At 40.8% G+C, this 12,015-nt stretch overlaps 1 protein-coding gene across 4 annotated transcripts in view; it reads right to left on the bottom strand.

The window, feature by feature from the left end:
• Positions 1-12,015, bottom strand: part of LOC121505433 (E3 ubiquitin-protein ligase RNF123) — a 252,243-nt gene that overhangs the window by 22,170 nt on the left and 218,058 nt on the right. The window contains exon 40 of one of the 4 annotated variants that reach the window (XR_005991562.1): positions 6,112-6,174. The exons of the other annotated variants lie outside the window; for them this stretch is intronic. The gene's annotated coding sequence lies outside the window, so the exon portion shown is untranslated. Of the gene's footprint in view, positions 1-6,111; positions 6,175-12,015 lie in introns of those variants that run through there. 4 annotated transcript variants of the gene reach the window in all.

The following is a 12,015-nucleotide window of genomic DNA, read 5'->3' as shown; positions in this document are numbered from 1 at the left end:
ACATCATGGCTGATACTCAGATCTAAAGCAGCACAGACTGAATGAGGTTGTGGCTGATGAGGGACAGCAGGAAGGGGGGGTGGGCGTGTCAAGTGCTGCGGTCCATCTGGATTCTCACAGCTCTAGTTTGGTGGATCTGGTCTGAATCAAAGACCGATACGATCTGACGTCAGCTTTGGTCCATGTTCACATGAGGGCCCGGACAAAACCAAAACCTGACGTAAGGAAAATGCTCTCTGATTGGTCGATTTCTTGTGGTTTATGAGTACACCTGTACTAAACCTGCTGAGATAGAAACATTTAAAATCAATATTTCAGAGTCACAAATCAAACATGAATTAATAAATGAAAAAAAATGTTTAAAACTTTATTCAAACGATCTTAATCGACATGATAACACTATAACATACTTTTCATTTTTAACTGAATAAACCCAAAAACAACTGTTAGTTTACCAGAGGGACAGAATCCACTACAGCACCACGTGTGCGTGCATGTGCGTGTGCGTGGGTGTGTGTGTGTGTGCATGGGTGTGTGCGTGGGTGTGTGTGTGTGCGTGGGTGTGTCACAGCGAGCAGAGAGCAATGATTGTTCATTTATTACCAACAGATCTCGTTATTTCTCCAATAATTCATCAATAATCAGGAGTTCACATCCTTCCTGGAGGTGAGGCCTCAAAAAAAGAGGTGTTTGACCCTCTGCAAAGGTCAGAGGTCAGAGTGCTTCAGCATGGAGAGTCTGTGTGTCAAAGGGGCAGAGCGTGTGTGTCCACTCAGTAATTGATCTCTGATCATGTAATTCATCCAAAAATAGACCAATAAATATAGTCCAGGTCAAATTCATGTGTTGGAAGGAAGTGATGTCATCACCGTTATCATATTTCTCAGAGTCAGCGTTCTGACAGGATTGTTTCTGAAGCTCCTTCAGGTCTGTCTGTGGGTTTTAACACATCATCCTCTGACTACGGTGTTTTATTTTATCCAGAAGAAGATCAGTATTTCCTGAGTTAGGCCGGACCAAGCTCGGGTTACATTCTCACCACAAATATCTCAATGTATGCTGATGATTCAACCAGATACCTATCAGATAAAGACACTGATCATTTAAATCTTAATTCAGGGAGAGAGTTACAGTTAGGGGTCGACTGGATCAGCAACAATAAACGTGTATTAAATGTACCCAACACAACAGCCTGTAGTTGAAACTGCTTAGATTCTGTTCTAAACCGCAGCTTGAGCTCAGGATAAATCAGACTTTATCAAATCAGGTAGAGTATGTCAAACTTCTGGGTGTTATTAAAGACTGTCCTGGGACAAGCAGGTAAAAAAACTAGTGACTAAGATGGGAAATACTGTCTGTCATTAAAAGATGCACAAAGTTCTTGTCACCAAAAACAGTTCTAGAGCTAATTCAGGCCTTGTTTATTTCTCATCTGGATTACTGCTCTGTTGTCTGGTCCAGAATAAGGCTGCATGTGTGGCTCTATCAAGCAGGTTTAGGTCAAATGTCAGTAAAATGTATGAAAATCTCTCATGGTTTGAATTTAAAAATAGATGATTATATGCACCACGGACTGTCCTAACAACTAAAACCCCTTTAAATTCCTATGAAAAGCTCTCCTTTAGTACAGATGAACACCATTCCTCTACCAGGCATGCTGTTAGAGGATGTTTAAGTTTGCCTAAAGCAAAAACTTCATCAGCTCAGGGCTCAGTAACATCCAGAGAAATGCAGGAATGGAACGAGCTTCCAAATGATATTAAACAACATAATACTCCTTACAGTTTAAAAAAATCCCTGAAAAGATATGATCTCTAGCCAATACTAATTCTAATACTTTGTTGACTACATTGGCTTGCTAACGTCTGTTCTTTAGAGTCACTCAGAGCTATTGTAATGTCTGTTGTCTTTGACTTTGTTTGAGTTTGTGTTGTTTGTGTGATTACTGGTGGTATAAACTGTATTGTCCCAACGTAAACCGTAGACTCCGGCAGGAATAGCTTACAGCTGATGCTTAAACTAATGGAGATCCAAATAAACCAACAAACAAACAAACAAACAAACCAACAAACAAACAAACCCGACCAGTCTCAGTGGACCCAGACCCACTTTTACCAGCGGTCTTGGTCTGATTGTTTGGACCAGAGTTTGGTGGTCTGGAGTTTGTTTTTGTAGATACACAGCTGGCAAACCGCATTAATCCACGTAGAGCAGATCGATCCAAACAGCCAGAAAAACGCGCTAGGCATCTGGTCAACTTCCACTGGCTCCTGACAGAAAACACGCCCTACATGAACATCACGTCTCATCCTGAAGCAGGAGCAAAAGGTCATCAGGAGGTCAGTGGGTCACAGAGCTACGATGACCGGGAAAAGTTAACGTTAGAGGTGGAAAACCACAAAATTTTACATAAACCACACATCTTTTATGGACAACAGAAACCTTTAAACTTTCTAATGTACTCACCTATTTAAAGACAAAATCATGGAATCGTGTCAACATGAACGACAATCAGCCCAAAAGAACATAAAAGAATCTTCTTCTGACGTTCTTTTCCCACATGAACTCCTAGTTCTCCTGTTATTTAGCGCCTTGCACCTAAAGCGCTGTAGAGGCCACTCCGGTGTGCAAGGTCGCTCGCCTTCGGTCAGATAAAAACCTCTGCGCTGCAGAAAGCAATGACGGCTAAAAAGCTCTGTGTTTTCGGCAGCCAAATGTTCAGTAATAGCATTAAAACACACATAAAACCACCATAGAAAAATAAACTTTTACTGTAAATCTAAGGTCTGTATGTATGAAAACATGAGAATCTGTGGGTGAATATTCCAGAGGAACACGGATAAACATGATTATGAGCTAAAAGTGAGACCATAATGAGCATCCATGTCTATAATCATCATCATCATTATAGCATGCATGCTAACATGTAATCAAAGGAGCTAGCTGTGTCATTATGAGAGTAATTATACAGTCAGACAGGTGGAACCATCCCAGCGCTCACGGTCAGTGACGAAGAAGAGGAAGAAGAGGAAACAAAGAGGGAAATGATCCTGATGACATCATCTCCGTATCATTTCCTCCTCTCATGTGGTTTTCAAAGGTTTAATACGGATCGGTCGGCCTGTTGCTGTCTGTTAGCTCGCAGACGTGTCGGCTGGTCGCTGTAATAAGAAATAAGAAATGCAGACAGGAGGTCGGCTAATCGGTCTGACAGCAGCAGAGGTGGAGCGGAGAGAGGTGTCAAGACTTATTGTTGGGCCGTCCTGATTTGTCATGAAGCTGATTTAATAAAAACCTTGGATAAAAGCAGCCGTCATCGTTAAAGCAACACACGTTTCCTTCCTGAACGGCGACAGTCTGGAGTTTAGAGCCATGAAGTTACACAAGATTTACATGAAGGTTCAAATTTGTCATAGTTTCACTTATTCTGACAAACAACAAATCATGAAAACAGTTCTGCACACTTCATCTCTACTATGATTAGAGCGCAGAAATACCAAACATCTGTCCCTTATGTTCACTGTCCTGTGTTGGCAAAGGTTGGAAAACTATAATACATTCCATCCTTGCCTTTACAGATGTCCTTTAAAGCCCATTACATTCCATCCTTGCCAAGAAAGATGATGTCATGATTTCATCCTTTGAAGAAAACAAAACATTTCATCGATGGCTTTAATGATTATGTCACCCTTCAAAGCAAAAAAAAAAAAAAAAAAATCCCATCCTGCCTCTCAAGATGACGTCTTCTTTAAAAGCATATAGAACATTCCATCCTTGCAAAAACTGATGAGGTCATCCTTTAAAGTCTACAAAACACTGTCTTTTTTAACCTTTCAAAGCAGATGGATACGCCCGTTTCTTGTTTCTCACTGGCGAATCCATCTCTCAAAGCTCCCGTCTGAACCGTTTGGGCCCGATTAGAAAGTGACAGGACCAATCAGCGACGAGGAGCAGTGCTTTCAGGCGCAGCAGTGTCGTGATGTAAACAAGCAGCAGCAAGAGCTGGTGCAGTTATGGACGAAGAGATTAGCGTGGATGCTGCTAAAGAGCCAGTTTATCAGAACTTGACAACATTTCTTGGTTAAAAGAAGAACAAAGAACAGCAGTGAGCTGTTTTCTATTCAAAAATGACAAAAGTTGAGTACTGACATGTCTATAGTGGCTATGTTTCACCTTATTCCTCTGTAGCTGCGCACGTGTAGCTCGATAGCAGCTACGTCACGTGTTTTGTTGCTCTGATTGGCCCGTAGAGATGTGACAGACATAATGTTCATTCAATCACCCTCTGAGTTTTTTTCAAATCCTCTGCCTTTTATCAAACTTTTCCTATTGAAGCTTTCACAGATGGATGTGTGAAACAAATCCATCTGGCGTGTCAGGTTATGTCTTTTTACCTTTGAAAGATGATGTCATCCTTTAAAGCCTACGAAACATTCCATCCTTGCCTTTAAAGATGATGTTGGAGGTCAGTGCTGCTGTGTACTGTACTCTGGTCTCAAACCACACACACACACCCAGCCCCAGCGCTGTGATACTGGATGAGGTCTGGTAAAAGAAAGTGATCACTGAGGACTAGAAAGAGAAGGTTCTAATGTCACAGCCTTGGTTGGTGTCTGAGAGTCAGCTGTGTCACCCGCACAGTGACAGATGGACTACAGATCAGAAGGTGTGCTCTTTACAGCAGGTTAGAGTAAGTTTCAGTTTTCATGTGGGTAAAGATTCCTCTGCTGTGGGTGGGATTATTTCAGAAACTAAGGAGGAAAGCGTTCGTTCTCAGAAATATCTGTACCTGCAGACTAGAGCTCAGCTAGCGTGCAGGAGTCCTCCTGAATGTGTTTGATAATTAACAAATCTTAATGAAGGAGGATGTTTGGTCATAAAGATGAAAGTGATTTGACATTTTACTGACATGGTGTCAGAGTTTAAATCCTGGTGCTGTGGCAGCCCTCAGAGTGGCCCAGTGTTTGATAGGAGAAATGAAGGCTCACTTTCCTGCCTGAAGTCGCTCTAACAAATGGAGATGAGGAGCAAACACATGAATAGAAGTTCCCAGAGTGACTTCAGGTGTTTCAGCTTTAAGAAGTGTTTGACAGAGTGACAGAGAGATAAATGGATGTGGGTATCACAGGCCGACCTCTCGCATCAAACCCGTTTCCACAAGTCCTGCTCTGATAGGAGCAGAGTCTAAACCGGACCAGAGGAGAAATAGGCGCTGATGTTTCTCTAATGGCCTGTCCTCTGAGGTTCAGCTCAAACTACGGAGAAACAAACAAAGAGACATGAAGAGAGACAACAAGGTCTCAGAGACACAAAACGCCAGGCCTCATTCACTGACATTCTTAAAACATGTCTTTATTTTATCCCTCAGAGAAACCTCCATCAGAGTCATGACGACTTCTTGAACTTAAAAATGTCCTGTCTGTGGAAGCTTGTGCAGTTTTCCTAATCAGCATAAAAACGCCTCATTTACACCCATATTAGGGCATGAGACTGCGGGGCTGTGTGGAAACACAGAAGGCACACTGGAGTGAGGAGATGTCAGTAACGTTCAAATAAACACATTTATCATAAAAACTCCTGTTGTTCTAAAGTGGATGTAGAGCTCCAACATAAAACTAAAAAGGACAGTTTAATCAGAAACCAGTAAGACCAGTAAACACTACAGTGAAGATAAATGTAGAGAGAAGTCTTCATTCTTGAGCTTTTTTGTGCTAGATCCATTATTTCAGTGCCAAGAGTATTCATGTAGCAGGCTGGCTTGATTCCAGGATTGAACACACTGATATGAGGATAATCTGAAATGTCAACAGAGGATTGGAAAGAGAAATTTACTCCAAGAACCAGAGCCATCAAATACAGTAGGCAGCCACTGTGAGCTCTGTAAGACATTGATTCTTATCCTACATTTAAATATTTTAAAGGGAATGTAAAAGATCAAACGTCAGCAGGTCCACCAGAAGCTAAATGAAGCTGATGAGCTGGAGCATGCAGTCTAAACCCACACGTCTGTGTGAGGCTCAGCAGGTTTAACATAAAGGTCAACACATTGGTAGTCATCATCAGACACCAGCTCACTGCACACGTGTGTTTGTCCCACCGCCCCCTCCGCTTCGTGGAGACACTGGAGCTGGGGCGGCACGGTGCTCTTGTTACCCTGGCATCCTGAGCTGTTGTCTGGGCAAACATAAGCAAAGAAGAAAAGGCGTGAATACAAATGAGCGCCTGCACACTGTCTGTGAGGGTCAGGAGGTGATAATGGTCTGTGGAAAACGACCAATCAGAGAGCGGCACCAAACCTTCCGACAGCTTTTCAAACAGTCCCAACATTTAACGACAACAGTCAGCTAAAGGAACAGTCCCAACATTTAACAACAACAGTCAGCTAAAGGAACAGTCCCAACATTTAACAACAACAGTCAACTAAAGGAACAGTCCCAACATTTTACAACAACACTCAGCTAAAGGAACAGTCCCAACATTTAACAACAACAGTCAGCTAAAGGAACAGTCCCAACATTTAACAACAACACTCAGCTAAAGGAACAGTCCCAACATTTAACAACAACAGTCAGCTAAAGGAACAGCCCCAGAGTTATCAACAACAGTCAACTAAAGGAACAGTCCCAACATTTTACAACAACACTCAGCTAAAGGAACAGTCCCAACATTTAACAACAACAGTCAGCTAAAGGAACAGTCCCAACATTTAACAACAACAGTCAGCTAAAGGAACAGTCCCAACATTTTACAACAACAGTCAGCTAAAGGAACATTCCCAACATTTAACAACAACAGTCAGCTAAAGGAACAGTCCCAACATTTAACAACAACAGTCAGCTAAAGGAACAGTCCCAACATTTAACAACAACAGTAAGCTAAAGGAACAGTCCCAACATTTAACAACAACAGTCAGCTAAAGGAAAAGTCCCAACATTTAATAACAAAAGTCAGCTAAAGGAACAGTCCCAACATTTAACGACAACAGTCAGCTAAAGGAACAGTCCCAACATTTAACAACAACAGTCAGCTAAAGGAACAGTCCCAACATTTAACAACAACAGTCAGCTAAAGGAACAGTCCCAACATTTAACAACAACAGTCAGCTAAAGGAACAGTCCCAACATTTAACAACAACACTCAGCTAAAGGAACAGTCCCAACATTTAACAACAACAGTCAGCTAAAGGAACAGTCCCAACATTTAACAACAACAGTCAGCTAAAGGAACAGCCCCAGAGTTATCAACAACAGTCAACTAAAGGAACAGTCCCAACATTTAACAACAACAGTCAGCTAAAGGAACAGTCCCAACATTTTACAACAACACTCAGCTAAAGGAACAGTCCCAACATTTAACAACAACACTCAGCTAAAGGAACAGTCCCAACATTTAACAACAACAGTCAGCTAAAGGAACAGTCCCAACATTTAACAACAACAGTCAGCTTAAGGAACAGTCCCAACATTTAACAACAACAGTCAGCTAAAGGAACAGTCCCAACATTTAACAACAACAGTCAGCTAAAGGAACAGTCCCAACATTTAACAACAACAGTCAACTAAAGGAACAGTCCCAACATTTTACAACAACACTCAGCTAAAGGAACAGTCCCAACATTTAACGACAACAGTCAACTAAAGGAACAGTCCCAACATTTTACAACAACAGTCAGCTAAAGGAACAGTCCCAGCATTTAACAACAACACTCAGCTAAAGGAACAGTCCCAACATTTAACAACAACAGTCAGCTAAAGGAACAGTCCCAACATTTAACAACAACAGTCAACTAAAGGAACAGTCCCAACATTTAACAACAACACTCAGCTAAAGGAACAGTCCCAACATTTAACAACAACAGTCAGCTAAAGGAACAGTCCCAACATTTAACAACAACACTCAGCTAAAGGAACAGTCCCAACATTTAACAACAACAGTCAACTAAAGGAACAGTCCCAACATTTAACAACAACAGTCAGCTAAAGGAACATTCCCAACATTTAACAACAACAGTCAGCTAAAGGAACAGTCCCAACATTTAACAACAACAGTCAGCTAAAGGAACAGTCCCAACATTTAACAACAACAGTAAGCTAAAGGAACAGTCCCAACATTTAACAACAACAGTCAGCTAAAGGAAAAGTCCCAACATTTAATAACAAAAGTCAGCTAAAGGAACAGTCCCAACATTTAACAACAACAGTCAGCTAAAGGAACAGTCCCAACATTTAACAACAACAGTCAGCTAAAGGAACAGTCCCAACATTTAACAACAACAGTCAGCTAAAGGAACAGTCCCAACATTTAACAACAACAGTCAGCTAAAGGAACAGTCCCAACATTTAACAACAACAGTCAACTAAAGGAACAGTCCCAACATTTTACAACAACACTCAGCTAAAGGAACAGTCCCAACATTTAACGACAACAGTCAACTAAAGGAACAGTCCCAACATTTTACAACAACAGTCAGCTAAAGGAACAGTCCCAGCATTTAACAACAACACTCAGCTAAAGGAACAGTCCCAACATTTAACAACAACAGTCAGCTAAAGGAACAGTCCCAACATTTAACAACAACAGTCAACTAAAGGAACAGTCCCAACATTTAACAACAACACTCAGCTAAAGGAACAGTCCCAACATTTAACAACAACAGTCAACTAAAGGAACAGTCCCAACATTTAACAACAACAGTCAGCTAAAGGAACAGTCCCAACATTTAACAACAACAGTCAGCTAAAGGAACAGTCCCAACATTTAACAACAACAGTCAGCTAAAGGAACAGTCCCAACATTTAACAACAACAGTAAGCTAAAGGAACAGTCCCAACATTTAACAACAACAGTCAGCTAAAGGAAAAGTCCCAACATTTAATAACAAAAGTCAGCTAAAGGAACAGTCCCAACATTTAACGACAACAGTCAGCTAAAGGAACAGTCCCAACATTTAACAACAACAGTCAGCTAAAGGAACAGTCCCAACATTTAACAACAACAGTCAGCTAAAGGAACAGTCCCAACATTTAACAACAACAGTCAGCTAAAGGAACAGTCCCAACATTTAACAACAACAGTCAGCTAAAGGAACAGCCCCAGAGTTATCAACAACAGTCAACTAAAGGAACAGTCCCAACATTTAACAACAACAGTCAGCTAAAGGAACAGTCCCAACATTTAACAACAACAGTCAGCTAAAGGAACAGTCCCAACATTTAACAACAACACTCAGCTAAAGGAACAGTCCCAACATTTAACAACAACAGTCAGCTAAAGGAACAGTCCCAACATTTAACAACAACAGTCAGCTTAAGGAACAGTCCCAACATTTAACAACAACAGTCAGCTAAAGGAACAGTCCCAACATTTAACAACAACAGTCAGCTAAAGGAACAGTCCCAACATTTAACGACAACAGTCAGCTAAAGGAACAGTCCCAACATTTAATAACAACAGTCAGCTAAAGGAACAGTCCCAACATTTAACGACAACAGTCAGCTAAAGGAACAGTCCCAACATTTAACAACAACAGTCAGCTAAAGGAACAGTCCCAACATTTAACAACAACAGTCAGCTAAAGGAACAGTCCCAACATTTAACAACAACAGTCAGCTAAAGGAACAGTCCCAACATTTAACAACAACAGTCAGCTAAAGGAACAGTCCCAACATTTAACAACAACACTCAGCTAAAGGAACAGTCCCAACATTTAACAACAACAGTCAGCTAAAGGAACAGTCCCAACATTTAACAACAACAGTCAGCTAAAGGAACAGTCCCAACATTTAACAACAACAGTCAGCTAAAGGAACATCCCCAGAGTTATCAACAACAGTCAACTAAAGGAACAGTCCCAACATTTAACAACAACAGTCAGCTAAAGGAACAGTCCCAACATTTAACAACAACAGTCAGCTAAAGGAACAGTCCCAACATTTAACAACAACAGTCAGCTAAAGGAACAGTCCCAACATTTAACAACAACAGTCAGCTAAAGGAACAGTCCCAACATTTAACAACAACAGTCAGCTAAAGGAACAGTCCCAACATTTAACAACAACAGTCAGCTAAAGGAACAGTCCCAACATTTAACAACAACAGTCAGCTAAAGGAACAGTCCCAACATTTAACAACAACAGTCAGCTAAAGGAACAGTCCCAACATTTAACAACAACAGTCAGCTAAAGGAACAGTCCCAACATTTAACAACAACAGTCAGCTAAAGGAACAGTCCCAACATTTAACAACAACAGTCAGCTAAAGGAACAGTCCCAACATTTAACAACAACAGTCAGCTAAAGGAACAGCCCCAGAGTTATCAACAACAGTCAACTAAAGGAACAGTCCCAACATTTTACAACAACACTCAGCTAAAGGAACAGTCCCAACATTTAACAACAACAGTCAGCTAAAGGAACAGTCCCAACATTTAACAACAACAGTCAGCTAAAGGAACAGTCCCAACATTTAACAACAACAGTCAACTAAAGGAACAGTCCCAACATTTAACAACAACAGTCAGCTAAAGGAACAGTCCCAACATTTAACAACAACACTCAGCTAAAGGAACAGTCCCAACATTTAACAACAACAGTCAGCTAAAGGAACAGTCCCAACATTTAACAACAACAGTCAGCTAAAGGAACAGTCCCAACATTTAACAACAACAGTCAGCTAAAGGAACAGCCCCAGAGTTATCAACAATAGTTAACTAAAGGAACAGTCCCAACATTTTACAACAACAGTCAGCTAAAGGAACAGTCCCAACATTTAACAACAACAGTAAGCTAAAGGAACAGTCCCAACATTTAACAACAACAGTCAGCTAAAGGAAAAGTCCCAACATTTAATAACAAAAGTCAGCTAAAGGAACAGTCCCAACATTTAACGACAACAGTCAGCTAAAGGAACAGTCCCAACATTTAACAACAACAGTCAGCTAAAGGAACAGTCCCAACATTTAACAACAACAGTCAGCTAAAGGAAAAGTCCCAACATTTAACAACAACAGTCAGCTAAAGGAACAGTCCCAACATTTAACAACAACAGTCAACTAAAGGAACAGTCCCAACATTTTACAACAACACTCAGCTAAAGGAACAGTCCCAACATTTAACGACAACAGTCAACTAAAGGAACAGTCCCAACATTTTACAACAACAGTCAGCTAAAGGAACAGTCCCAACATTTAACAACAACAGTCAACTAAAGGAACAGTCCCAACATTTAACAACAACACTCAGCTAAAGGAACAGTCCCAACATTTAACAACAACACTCAGCTAAAGGAACAGTCCCAACATTTAACAACAACAGTCAACTAAAGGAACAGTCCCAACATTTAACAACAACACTCAGCTAAAGGAACAGTCCCAACATTTAACAACAACAGTCAACTAAAGGAACAGTCCCAACATTTAACAACAACAGTCAGCTAAAGGAACATTCCCAACATTTAACAACAACAGTCAGCTAAAGGAACAGTCCCAACATTTAACAACAACAGTCAGCTAAAGGAACAGTCCCAACATTTAACAACAACAGTAAGCTAAAGGAACAGTCCCAACATTTAACAACAACAGTCAGCTAAAGGAAAAGTCCCAACATTTAATAACAAAAGTCAGCTAAAGGAACAGTCCCAACATTTAACAACAACAGTAAGCTAAAGGAACAGTCCCAACATTTAACAACAACAGTCAGCTAAAGGAAAAGTCCCAACATTTAATAACAACAGTCAGCTAAAGGAACAGTCCCAACATTTAACAACAACAGTCAGCTAAAGGAACAGTCCCAACATTTAACAACAACAGTCAGCTAAAGGAACAGTCCCAACATTTAACAACAACAGTCAGCTAAAGGAACAGTCCCAACATTTAACAACAACACTCAGCTAAAGGAACAGTCCCAACATTTAACAACAACAGTCAGCTAAAGGAACAGTCCCAACATTTAACAACAACAGTCAGCTAAAGGAACAGCCCCAGAGTTATCAACAACAGTCAACTAAAGGAACAGTCCC

This window comes from Cheilinus undulatus, linkage group 3, assembly GCF_018320785.1.
Source record: "Cheilinus undulatus linkage group 3, ASM1832078v1, whole genome shotgun sequence".
NCBI classification, from domain to species: Eukaryota; Metazoa; Chordata; class Actinopteri; order Labriformes; family Labridae; genus Cheilinus; species Cheilinus undulatus.
This window is presented reverse-complemented; position numbering and strand designations above follow the sequence as displayed.